Source organism: Microcebus murinus, chromosome 17, assembly GCF_040939455.1.
Source record: "Microcebus murinus isolate Inina chromosome 17, M.murinus_Inina_mat1.0, whole genome shotgun sequence".
In the NCBI taxonomy this organism is placed as follows: Eukaryota; Metazoa; Chordata; class Mammalia; order Primates; family Cheirogaleidae; genus Microcebus; species Microcebus murinus.
Window position 1 is genome coordinate 7,543,224 of NC_134120.1, and position 14,069 is coordinate 7,557,292.

A 14,069-nucleotide genomic window follows, 5' to 3' on the forward strand; every position below is an offset into this window, starting at 1 on the left:
CTAAATGCGGAATTTCCGTCTGGCCAGAAGCCAGGGAGATCCCCCGTCACTGCAGTGAGACGTATTCCTGGGCTTCCACCAGCGGGTAAAGGTGTCTTTTGCACCCAGTCTTAAGAATCCCAGCGCTTCAGCATTTAGTAGTGCAGTAACATATAAGCATAGAAGTTACCAAGAGTCATAAAGATAGAGTACATATACTCACACTAAAGACTGAATTGTAACTATTTCAGAAGACAGAAAGAGAGAGAGAGATCCCTGTAATTCAGACATCATCATCATTCCTTTTTTGCTTTTCTTAAACAAACCTTTATTGTTTGTTGAATGCACCATACGCCAAGCACTGCGCTAGGAGGTTATATGAGAAACATACTCCTTCTGCTCTCCTTGGTCTCAGGGCCTGGCGGGAGAGCCGGTGAGTCGGGCGTGCGGGGCTCTGGAAGGCTGCTGGCCTCGCCAGGTGGGCACTGAGGAACTGTGACAGAGGCCCAGCAGAGTGGACGGTATCAGAGCAGGAACTTGCAGGAAGAAAATGACGATGTGTGTGTGCGAGTGAGCGAGCGTGTATATCAGCACGTGTGAGCGTGTGTGTGTGTTGAGTTTGTCTGTGTGTGAGTGTGGTTGAGTGTGCATGTGTGTGTCCACGTGTATGTGAGTGTGCGTATGTCTGTGTGCCGGAGACTGGCAGGACAGAGGAAGATGACTGGGGGCAGAGATGGAAAGGCCCGTGCGGGACATCAGGAGTGACCTCCGGTAACAGATAGGGACAGCTCTGAGTTGAAGCAGAAGAATGTGAGAGGCAGAACTCAGCCTATTCTCTTCATGATTTTCTAGTATATTTGGTTCAATTAAATCAGTCCTACACTTTCATCCCAAAAGTATTAATCTTTGTGGTCTGTACACTCGATCTAACAGTTTTGCTGCAGATAAGTTGAATTCATTTGAGTATTATGCGAAGCTTTGGTTTTATAAAGGTTTTGCAGAGCTGTTTTTGATAGTCACTCTTCAAATATTATAGTTATGCTTTTTAGCTGTTCTTCTTAAGCAAGCTGTATGTATTGAAACCGTTTACTGTTTTATTGCATGTTAATGTTTTTGTCCTATCATGATTTAACTAGTGTTTTCCTCTGAATTATCTTTTATTTGGAACCTTCGTTTTGTTTTTTACATAACTGAGATTAAATACAAATGCAATAATAAGAACTCATTGCATTTTAAATATTTATCCTTCTCATAGGCTCAGTGCCTTTTGTCATTTGTTTTATCTTTCAAACTTTTCAGTCTACACAGAGTGTGGAAATAATTAAATTTCCTTATGAAGGAATAAAGACATTAAAATGTTCTGTAAAGTTTTCTGTTTTTCTCTCGATGATAGAAGTGCTTTTTCATTGACATGCCTTTTTCACACAGCTAGCAGCTATGTTCAAATTCTTTTTTTTTTTTTTTTTTTTTTGAGACAGAGTCTCACTTTGTTGCCCAGGCTAGAGTGAGTGCCGTGGCGTCAGCCTAGCTCACAGCAACCTCAAACTCCTGGGCTCGAGCAATCCTGCTGCCTCAGCCTCCCGAGTAGCTGGGACTACAGGCATGCGCCACCATGCCCGGCTAATTTTTTTTTTTTATATATATATATATCAGTTGGCCAATTAATTTCTTTCTATTTATAGTAGAGACAGGGTCTTGCTCTTGCTCAGGCTGGTTTTGAACTCCTGACCTCGAGCAATCCGCCCGCCTCAGCCTCCCAGAGAGCTAGGATTACAGGCGTGAGCCACCGCGCCCGGCCTATGTTCAAATTCTTAATTTAGGTAAATAGCTTTTCTATAGAATAGAAACCCACATAATGTTTTAATTATACATAAAATTAGGTAAATGAAGAAATTTGGTAATTTCCAAAAGGAAAACTGAAAGATGTTTGGAAATAAGACAAATGGAGATAAGAGATTAAATTAAATGAGTGAATTACATGACAACTGGATGTTTTGAATGGAGGGAAAATGATCATAGGGCAAAACAGAAATATTATCAGACATGGGTGGCTCCTCCCTGGGGTTCAGGTTTTTTCCATCTCCCATAATTCTGGCAACAATATGGCTAACTCTCTTTGAATCAGAAAAAAAGTCTCTACATAGAAAGCCCGTAATAAATGCCTATTGACTAAATAATTAGAGTCAAGCTTTATTGCTTTCACCAAATTTAGTCCTTAGGATAATGACATCAAAGTGAAATGATCCAAAATGAGCTATATTTGAAAACAGAGTGAAAAGGTTTTCGTCATATATACAGAAAATATGCCATCAACCAAAATCACTTAGCAGATTTAAAAATAGCACTGCATCAGTTTCATATCACTTTAATTGTAAGATGTAGGCAAGACTATTTTTGTGTAAAAATAATAAATCATTGTAGCTAGTCCTCGCTGGATTTAGCTTTTATTAGTAGGAAAATGTAGTTAAAATAATCCTGTTTTGTCTTTAGCATTACCATTAATTTTTAATTATATCTGATTTTTTTTTAATTTTTAATTTTTTTAACCATCATACAAAAAAGGATTTTATTTTGGGAAATTGATTTCTAATTTATGGCAAGTTTTACTTTCAGAAATAAAACCACAGAACAACATGATCTAATTCAAACTTAAAGGCTGGCATGCTGAGCAAGGAATGCTCTTATTCTTTGTAGGAGCTCCTTCTTTACACTGTCAGGTTACCAGGGCTCTGCCTTTTGGAGTGATTTCAGCCACCAAGTCATCAACAGTGACGTGTTCTAGTCCTTTTTCTTTAATTACCTCTTTACAGTGTGCCTTCAATTGATCCTTCCGGCCACAGTCAATTAAATTAGCTCTCAGCAACTCTTTGAGGTGTTCTCTTTCTCCAATTTATATCAACTTTTGGTTAGTCGCTGCTCTCATCTGTGTAGCTTTGTTCATGTTGCTAACCACACTCTTCGGCTGCCCGGACTTAGACCCTCTGTAGCTCGGGCATCTAAACACACAGGAAGCTAGAACACACATTTCTGGGGCGGGGCCTCCATTATATCTGATTCTTATCTTCTATGCAGATTTGCTGTGATTTGGCGATAAAGGTTGCTTTCATATTTATTTAAGTCTTAACTACATGCTTTTCTTTAAAGTGAGGAAAATCGTTTCCTCTTATAGACTATTGTTTAGAGAATATAAAGCTTTCTCTTATTGTCATTTAAAATTTACAGGGCTGTTAAAATATAAGACATTTTGATGATGCTTTCATTCTTGAAAATTGGCAACGACTTTCTACTTAAGTGACCTTGCTGATATTTTATGAACTTTTGTTTTTCCCTTGCCTTTTATGTAGTAGAAAGATAAGAAACAAGTTAAAACTGAAACACTTTCTTCAGCAAAGATCTAAAGAAGGTCGCTCTGTTTAGCCCACAGGAAAAAGCTTTTTCCACTGAAGTCATATTTGTAGAATTGATCAGGGTAGAGATGGGGGAACGATGAGTTTTCTAAGTAAGAAGTGCATTTATTTCCTTTCTGTGGTGTGCCCGTCACTTGCTTCCTTCCTCAAAATTTGCTCACGCCTAACAGTCCTTTAAAACTTGGGTTCAAATATGACCTTCTTATTAATAGTTTAGTTTTTCCGACTCATGCTTGGATGTGACATTTTCTCTCTACATTTCCATAACACTCTGTCCATAATTTTATCACAGCCCCTAATATCACTGAGTTATTTTTCTGCCTTTCCCAGCCAATATACCTTAAGAAACTGAGTGCAGGAGACTCACTTGATTTAGTCACCCTGAAACCTAGAGAATAGAACCTGTACAAGGAAACTAATACATAAATGTGGTACAAGTACATATATGTAATTTGCTGTTAATTCCCAGAAATCAGAGACAAATTCTAGCACAAAATGCACATAATTTGGTGAGCAGTCTCTTTCGGGATGCTTTGAGGTCTCTATTGGTCTCCATTTAAGTGGAGCTAGTAACAGCAGGCCTATCTAGGTGTTTGATTGGGAAGTGACAGGGAGCATGTCAGACATGGTTCTCGACTGAACTTTAGTCATGATGAAATATCACCCATTCAAAAACGGTCTCTTGTTTTATTAGCTTTCTTTTTCTTTTAAGAGGGATATTTATGCCAACAGGGAAGTCTTGTATAAGTTCTCTCTGATTCTATTTGTGATAAACACTTGAAAAAATTTTTATCTTCTATATAGATACAGCAGTGGAATCTTAGAGAAAGTCAACTTAGAGCTGAGGAACTGAGTTACCATCTAAATGCATCTTTTATGCTGATAATCATAACTTATTTTCCTTGATTTAACAGCAGGTTGATATATCAAATTTTTGGACTCAGTATAGAAACCCTTATTCTGCTACATCTCTCCTTCTGTGAACCGGAGGAGTGAGATTAGGCTTTCAGACATGGCCAAATAGAAAATCGCCCGTTCCTATTTTCCAAAGTAACGAGTGAAAAATAGCAGCAACTGACAGAACAATCAAATGTGCTGCCCTTTGACCTGACAAGAATTCATTGCAAAGTGCCTTAATTTGAAGGTTAGTAAATTAAATTACACAAGAGCTTAAAACTATCCAGAGAAAATAAGAAAGAACAGAAACAAGCACCTATAAATGGTCTGAAAATGATGGTGTAGTGTGTGGGTATGTGTGTGTGTGTGTTGTGGAGGTGGGGATAGGATGTTAAAATGTTGCAAGAAAGCAAGATTAAAAAGGATCCTTTGCAACAACTTGAAAGCTCACTTTGAGAATGAGTGCACTTCTGTGCTGGAAGACAGCACTGGGGCAGAATACTTTCCAATCTGTGGAATTCCTAATAGATGCCAATAGAAAAACTGCACAAGATCTAGGCTCCTCACGAGAATACAGTTAGCAAGCAGGTAACTTTTTGAGGAAGAGGTGCTGTCAACAGCTTTCATCTTAGTCCGGTTCTCATAAGAGCCAGAATGCAGTTCCTCTCTGCGCTACCCTCCTGTGCTGGTTGGTGGTTGAAAGACAAACAAACAGCAGAAGCGCTACTTACTGGAATATGGAAATGTTGCCAAGGACATACATGGTCATCTACACCTAAAGTCTAAAATAGCATGGAGCCCTAAAACTGTTTCTCTATACAAAGCTAAATGTATTACAAAAACATTGTGACAATAGTTCATCTTGAGCAGGAAGCTGGATTTGGCCAACACCGCCACCAAGCCTGAGCGTGCACTCGTTCTCAGAGCCTGCAAAAGGACCACAGCCTTGTCAGTTCCTTGTGTTTTCAGCTGCTGTTTGTGGTAATCTGTTATGCCAGCAATAGAACATCAAAACAAACACAAAGGGCAAATATTCTATTCCTCCCTAATAGGAAAACCTCCTAGCAAGCAAATTAATTCAACAGGATGTGATCTACAATGAAAATAAGGAGAATATATATATGGAACAGGGTGTGATTAAATCAGTTTGAAGCTTAAGAAATTAAGGAAATTAAGGAAATTCCTGATTATTATCATGGAAGGGAGAAAGAAAATCCAAGACAGAGAATGCTGAACCGGCAAAGACCGACTAAAAAGAACAGCAGGACAGTCTGAGGAAGGATGCTGGCAAAGTGGTCTGAGGAAGAGTTGGAGCAGCGACCAGAAAGATTGGCTCCACCTGCAATCTGAAAATACTAAAAATGTACTGAGTAGATCACACGATCTACGTGGAAGGGACTTTGAAGGACATGTGGTATAAAGCAGCGGTCCCCAACCTTTTCAGCACCAGGAACTGGTTTCACGGAAGACAATTTTTCCACGGACTGGGGGAAAAGGGGAGATGGTTTCAGGATGATTCAAGCACATTACATTTATTGTGGACCTTATTTCTATTATTATTACATTGTAATATATAATTAAATAGTTATACAACTCACCATGATGCATAATCAGTGGGCGCCTTGACCTTGTTTTCCTGCAACTAGACAGTCCCATCAGGGGGTGATGGGAGACAGTGACACCGGAAGTGTGTTGCTCATGTCCAGTCCACTCCATAATCTAGCTGTGGTTGCTGTCATTGCAGAAAACCCTGATTCATAAGATAAGATGTTGGAAATGGAAGCAGGCTTTTCAGTGGTTTTGTGGCAATCTCAGGATATTCCACCTTGACTTTAGTCCAGAACATACGGAGATTTGAAGTTATCTCAAACATACTTTTAAGGCCGCCGTCATTTGCAATCTCAAACAGTCGATCCTCTTCTAGCATGGACAAAGTAGATTCGCTTGGCTTATTCACAAATGGCTCGTGGATCCATTTCTTCCCAGTTTGGGGGTCTATTGTAGTTGGGAAGTGATGCACAAACTCTTTTGAAAGCTGAGATAGGTGATCATGCACCAGCTGGGAGAAAGAAGGCCCTGGCTCAGTCTCTTTCAAAATCTCTGCTAATGTTTGAAGCATGTGAAAAATCCCAATGTTCACTCATCACCCCAATAATTCCAGTTTGGCTTTTAATGCAGACACTTTATCTGCTGACTTGAACACAGTTGTCATTCTCCCCTGAAGTGACACATTGAGATTATTGAGCAAGTTGAATATGTCACACAAGTAAGCAAGTTTTGCAACCCACTGTGTGGCACTGAAATGCACTGCCAGTGGTGACTGTTTTTCTGAAAAAACTCTCTGGAGCAGCTCTCATAACTCAAACCCCCTGGCCAGTGATCCACCTTTAGAAAGCCGTCTCACTTCTGTGCATAAGAGAAGATGTGTGTGCTTTGCATCCATGTCCTCACAGAGCTGCGTGAACAGACTTGAGAGCATGTACTTAATGTGGCTGATAATTTAATCACATCCTGAAAAACACTGTTTAGTTCAGGTGACATTTTTCAGCTAGCCGGCATTTCTCTATGGATGACACAGTGCGTAGTAGACTCACACTCGGAAGTGACCTCCTTGACCCAAGCAGTGAAACCAGAAAGCCATCCAGTCATGGCAGCCACTCCATCTGTGCATATACCGACACAGAATGACCAATTCAGTTTTCCTGATATGCAATCCTTCAAAGACTTGAACAGTTCTCCAGCTGTGGTGTTGGTCGGCAACAAAACATATCCTTCACGCACATCTTCCTGAAAAGTATATCGCACAAAAACAAGCATGGTTGCCTTGTTGTCAGCGTCAGTAGACTCGTAAACCTGGATTGCATACCATGGCGACTCATTAAATCTAACATGGTGCCTCAGTATCCTCTGCTATTTCATCAATTCATCTAGTTATGGAGCTAGCCGAAAGAGGAGCACATGCCATCTTTTGAATTGCAGCCTCTCCTAAAAGTTCACAGCAAATGTCCTTAGCAGCAGGCAAATCAACTCTTCACCAAGAGTAAAAGGCTTCTTAGCTATAGCCATGTGGTTAGCCACTAAGAATGATGGTCTCAGGGCAGACACATTTAGTGAAGTGGTGGCCTTCAATAATTGCATGTGTTCTTCATATTCACATTTTCTTTTTTTCTTTTGAAAAACTCCAAATGATGTCTTTTAATGGTCTCTATATGGTGAAGCAGTTTTGGAGGTTTCATGACTTCATTGGATAGTCGGTGTCCACATATTATACAAAGCCAGCTTGGAGAATGTGAATCACCTGTTGCAATGAACCTGTAATTTAAGGTATTTCCCCGTATTTCCTTTTAAATGCAACTTTCATTTTGTTGGCTGTCTTAGAGTCTTCTGCTGTCTCATCATTGGTTCTTTCCCCCTTTTCAAAGAGGCTCTCCAGAAACATTTGTTTTTTACTCATTTTTGCTAGGGTTAGCTTGTGGGCTTACCAAAACTATGACTGAGACAAGTGTGCAGTTCAGGCAAGAGGAATGGCGTGGTAAATAAAATAAAGGGTGAGCCATGCATAGCCTACAATAAGTGTCAGATTCTGACTTAGCTTGCCACCAGATGCAGCTGTACAATTGAAGATGCTCACCTGCCATTATAAAGCCTGCCACCAGTTGCAGCTTAATTGTCACGTGTCCCCCACTGATAGGGTTTTGATATGAGTCTGCAAGCAATTGATTTATTATGGTCTCTGTGCAGTCAAACCTCTCTGCTAATGAAAATCTGTATTTGCAGTTGCTCCTCAGCACTAGTATCACCACCTCAGCCCCACCTCAGATCAACAGGCATTAGATTCTCATAAGGAACCACAACCTAGATCCCTGGCATGCACAGTTTCGAGTGGGGTTTGTGCTCCTGTGAGAATCTAACGCTGTCACTGATCTGACAGGAGGCGGCGGTCAGGTGGTGATGGGAGCAATGGGGAGTGGCTGTAAATACAGAGGAAGCTTGCTCAGCCACCGTTGTGCGGCTGGGCTCCTAACAGACTGTACTGGTACACAGCCTGGGGATTGGGGACCACAGGTGTAAAGGCCTGGGTAGCTTAGAATAGGCCAAACCTGTGATTTAAAAGACACTTTGGGTTAAAAGGGGCAAATCTTCCAGCTGCATAGCTTCTGAGAAGAAAAGGAGGCAAAAAGGAAGGAAGAAACACCCTTTAGCAACCGGGTGGTGGACAGGAAAAGAAGAAAAAGTGGAAAATGTAGGGTTGTCTGAGCAAAAAGGGTGCCACAGGATCAGAGAACTAACAATCCCCATCACCAAAGCAAGCAAACAAAACCCCACTACACTCCCAGGGCTTTGGTAAAATGACATAAGAGGGTAGTATCAAAGTAGGACTCTTTTTGTTTTCACTGACAAAGTACCTTTAATGACAAACTCCGGTAATGGCTAAGTAATCAGGAGGTCATGTTTTGAAATAGTTTTTTCAAATTTTTAATTTTTTAAGCTGACATGATATTACATGTATTTATCATGTACAACATGATGCTTTGAAGCATATATGCATTGTGGAATGGTCAAATCCAGCTAATCAACAAACTAGAACTATTATAAAATATCACAATTTGATAAAAATCATCAAAGAAAATAAAAGTCCATAGAGAATTACTGCAGAAATTCAAGACAGGAAAATCCACACAAATTCAAATAAATTATGGAAAATCACCTCCCACCCCACCTCACTCCCCAGAAATAACATGAAGCATAAGAAAACTATAAGATTATACTCCAAAAATAATTGAATATATTCAAACAAGCATATGAGTGTGTAAAATATCAACTTGAATCAGAAATTCAAAAACTAAGAATGGAAATGCACCCCCCAAAAGTAGGAGAAATGAAAAGAGTAGAATGAATTTAGGAATGAAGTGGGCACACACACACACAAAAAGACAAAATTAACCTGGAAATAGAACAATAAACTATAAGATGCCTAGGGGAGAACTGACTCAGATTGAACACTTATTAGGAGGCACTGACACAATCATGAAGATAAAGTCATCACTAATACAGAGGTAGAAGGGACAGAGAGGATAGTGAAGACAGAGGACAGGAGCAGGGACAGTGGTGTCTTTGTCCCATGTAGCAGTGCGGGGGGGAATGGTGGTGAATGGTTTAGAAGGGGGATGTGTTGAGGAAAACCTGCAAGACTTGCAAGTGGTGTGAGGGAAAGAGGAACATTCAAGATGAATGCAAAGTTTTTTGCCTGTGCAACTGGAAAAATGTATGTGTCACGTAGTGAGATAATGAAGACTGTGAGAGAAGATCATTTAGAGGAAAAATAACAAGAGCTCAGTTTTGGAAATAAGTTTTAGATGTGTATTAGTTGTTGAAGTGGATAGATAAGTAGATAGTTGGATATCTGAGCCTGGTGTCCAGGAGAGAAGTTCAGATCGGACTTAGACGTGTCGGAGTCAACAGCATACAGACTCTATTTAAAGCCATGCAACCAAATGAGATCACCAAGTAGTTTGAGCAGGTGGAAGAAAGAAGACATTTAAGGGTTAAGACCTGGAGCTCTTGCAAAATTAGGGATCTGGAATACAAACAGGAAAGGCAAGTGAGAAGTAATAGATATTGAGGAAGAAGAAAGCAAAAAACATACAATATTCTGAAAGCCAAGAACAAAAATCATTTCAAGGACAGAGTGGCTGACTATTCTAAATGCTAGCAAAGCGCTAGTCAAATGAGTTCCAAAAATGGATTGTAAGATTTTCCAACCTGGAGAGTATTAGTTACCTTAATAAGGAAAGTTTATGTTGGACTGGTAGGAACAAAAAAGTGCTTGAATAGGTGCAAGAGAAAATAGGAGAGAGGAGAGACAGAAATTGGGTCTCTGTTCACATAGCTAAATATAGACAACTTAATCCTGAAGCTATTTGTTTCTTTGTTTTTTTATAAAGGGAAAAAGAGAGATGTCTGGCACAATAGCTGGAGGGGGAAGTGAGGTCAAGGATTTTGTTTGATAACCTTTGTGATAATGACTTCTAGTGGCATAATGGAAGGGTATCAGGACTGGTGCAGGGATGGCAGAAGGAGCTAATCAGACCATGTAGAGAGCCCCTTGGAGATGAGACTTTGGAGATGAAAGATGACTAGGGAGTATGAACACATAGCTGACATGGGTAGAGATAAAGGGCATGTTAAAATTTGTCCTCATGGCCTGGCGCTGACACTATGGTGGCACCGTGAGAACTGAAAGGAGGGAGAGGCGGGAGGTCTTTCTGGGAACACAGCAGCCCTGGTGGTTCCTGCTGCTAGGGCTGGAGCCCGCAGATAAGCAGACTTATTTCCAAGAAAAGAATGTATTTCCTCACTACTGCAGAGGAAGGCCTCACTGGGTGGTCTCATGCTGAGTACACAGATAGCTTGTGAATCTCTCCTGATGGCAGCCTGCAGACAGGGGGTCTGTCCCTTGACTTTTGCCAAAAGAGACCCTGAGTTGTCAGCGGGTGGTTGGTTATTTCTCACTCAGTCGACCTAAGAAACTTTGAGGTCATCACTGACTTCTGTCCTCTAATTTATGCCATACCTTCCATCTCCTGTCATCCAATCCATTCAATAAATATTTTTTGAGTCCCACTATGTGAAAACCATCATGGGTAAGGTAATATAATAGCAAATCACAAAACGGTGCTTGTGTCAGTCCAAATTCCTGATGTTACTGATGAACAGAGCCATTCTGCAGACTCACAGTGAAATGGAGGAAAAAGTTTATAGCTACGTGCCTAACATTTCCTGACTAATTTAAAGAAGATATCAAAAAAGGATAAGAGTTGGGCGATACTATCATAAAAAACTTAAAATATGTGTCATTATCTCAGTAGTCAGCAAGGAACAAGGAAACTAACTGGACGCTGGACAGACGCTGATCCATATTATGCAGCAGTGAAACATTTGGTTAAAACGCCACCTGCAATAGCTTGTGGAATGGGTTAGAAAATATAGGAACTAGAAGAAAAGCCGGAAGATAGAAGATGGACTATAAGCATATCATTAGCATGTGTTAGTCGCTGTAGGCTGCATTTGGCAAGGTATTAAGAAAAAGAATGGGTCAGTGTGCATATAGGATTAAAAAGAAATACAGCATATCTAAATACTGGAGCCTTTCAAGGTTGAAAAAGGCAACTGCTTTTCAACTCCAAGCCAATAGCAATAAAATAAAAATGATAAACCTCTGAGCACCATACCATTTTTTAAAAGCATCTGAATGGTTGAAAGTGCTTCAGAGTAAAGGTCCACCCAAGAGTATGATGCCCCGTATATCTATCTGTTCACTATGAGAAATAGTTCAGGAAGAGGAAACCAAGGGGGTGGTTCTCTCACAAAAGTCTGAGGGCTTGAGGTCTGACAGGGAAACAGTGGGAGGCCTAGAATTCAAGAGAAATATTTCTGGAAAAGTACTGTGGGTGTAACTATTGGTAAATGGAACCAAGTAAAATCAAACAGATCACAAAACTGAGAAGTTTTAAAAGAGTTTATATAGCTGAAGAAATCTGAGACTACTCTTAAAAAATGTCCATGGGTTTTGAAGCTTGAAAACCACCCTTGAGTTTCCAGGGGAGAAAGCATCCGAGAAATTTTCTCAGCTCCTAAAGAAGGTCTACACTGCCTTGCTTACTTAAGACAAGTAATAGAAAATCAGGAAACTCCCAGAAAGTGAGTTCATGGGTTTCAGATAACGCAGGACCAGTGACCCTTTCCTAGAGTGCTAACTGGTACCTAACCAAGAAACAGACCCTATTCCACCTCTCTGGGAGCCTCTGAAACAGTCTTTATTCCATCTCATTCCACAGGGTGCTTTGGGCATGTGAGGGACACAGCTTTCCAGATCATGAAAAGCCACATCTGGACCTGCTACAGGGATGACCACGCATCACCTGGAATCGTGGACGCTGGGATTGGATGAGATATTGGGTTTGTGTCTTTTGGGGAAAAGTGAATGAATTTTGTTTTTAGGAAGAAAACTGAACAAGAAGCACGGGTGGTGGAGTTGTTTGCACAGTTTACTTGTTGAGCTAGATCTGGAGCTGCTTCTTTTAGGCATGTGACTGACATATTGAGGGCAGTCAGTGAATATTTGTTGAGTATTCACCTTCGGATTGATCATCTAAGAGAGCACATTAGAAATCAACAGAAAGACGATGATTCCAAAGTGAAGGAGAGGGAAGTGGGGTGACCTGCTCAGCAGGATTGGAGGTACACAGGGAAGATGCCTGTATGTGGAAAGGGACAGAGGAGAGAGTCCCAGGGCTCCACACTTCCCCCATGGACATTGCAATCAGAGCTGTGGGGGGGCCCCTCCATGGACACTGCAATCAGAGCTGTGGGAGGGCCCCTCCATGGACACTGCAATCAGAACTGTGGGAGGGCCCCTCTAGCAGCCACTAGACTGACACAGGGAGCTGACTAGAGACTGTGCAGTGGCATTGCTCCAGAAAGAAAGCACAGCAAAGTCCTGCTGGTTCCAGAATCCTGGGCTTGGCAGTTAGCACCATTTTGAGGTCCCAGCCCCAGTGCACAGCATTCAGATTGCCCAGTGCTCCTGCCAGGCTGGGTAGGGTTTGGGGAGGCTGGGCACTCTCACATACCCTGTGGGCAGGTAAACATGCCCCCACTGCTATCAAAGGACCCCAGAAGAGCAGGAGTCCACACACTTGGCACTTGCTGCTGCTGCCAGAGCAGCCTGACCCACAGCTACTCATAGTCACAGCAACCACAGGACTTGAATGGTAGAAGCACCCATGACCCCAGGCACCTGGCACTGCTTTCTGGGTGGTGCAGGTGCAACTGCTATTGCCTGGGTAACACCACCTCTATTGGACTTGGGTAGGGAAAATGCTCACACTACCATGCACTGGTCCCCTCCTGCCACTGATGGACCTGAATGGAGGGAGTGCTCATGCTGCCATATGCTGATGAATGCCACTGCTGCTAGACCTGGCCCACCATGCATAATAACCAGAGGGAAACAGGGAGACATGAGGAGCAGGAATGTTAAAGGCTCACAGTGCATCTGCTCCTCTCCTACCTGGTCAATTTTCTGAAGGACTCAAAAGTACCACTCAGGGACCTCTCCTGCCCTTCACTGAGCCACAGAGATCCCAGCAGAGGAGAACAGGTACGCCACAAAGCTGCCTTGAGCTGAGAGGAGAGGTTTCAGATGAGAAGGAATCAGCGTAAGAACTCTGGCAACATGAAAAAGCAGGCTGTTTTGACACCTCCAAGCAATCACAATAGTCCTCCAGCAACAGATTCCAACCAAAAGGGAACTGTTGAAATGTCAGATATGGAATTCAGAATATGGATGGCAGGTAAGAGCAAGGGAATTAATGAGAGAAAGTTGAAAACCAATACAAAGAAATAAAAAAATAACTCAGGACGTGAATGAAAAATTCATTAAAGATATAGATAATATAAGCAACAATATAGCAGAACTTCTAGAAAAGAAAAAGTTATTTAGGGAATTTCAAGATATAATAGAAAGTTTTAAGAACAAACTAGATCAAGTGGAAGAAAGAATTTAAGAGCTTGAAGATAAGACTTTTGAATTAACCCAGTCAGTAGAAAATGTAGAAAAAAGAATCAAGAAGAATGAACAATCTCCCTGAGAAATATGAGAATATGTAAAGCAAACAAATGTAAGAATCATAAGTATCTATCTATGAGGGAGAAGAAGAAAAAGTAAAAAGCATGGAAAACCTATTTGGGGGAATGATTGAGGAAAATTTCCCGGGTATCACT

General features: G+C 41.2%; 1 protein-coding gene and 1 pseudogene across 2 annotated transcripts in view; both read right to left on the bottom strand.

Moving 5' to 3' along the window:
- Positions 1-14,069, bottom strand: part of DOK6 (docking protein 6) — a 331,604-nt gene that overhangs the window by 152,658 nt on the left and 164,877 nt on the right. The window lies entirely within an intron of this gene.
- On the bottom strand, positions 1,783-3,320 carry LOC142861642 (transcription and mRNA export factor ENY2 pseudogene; annotated as a pseudogene).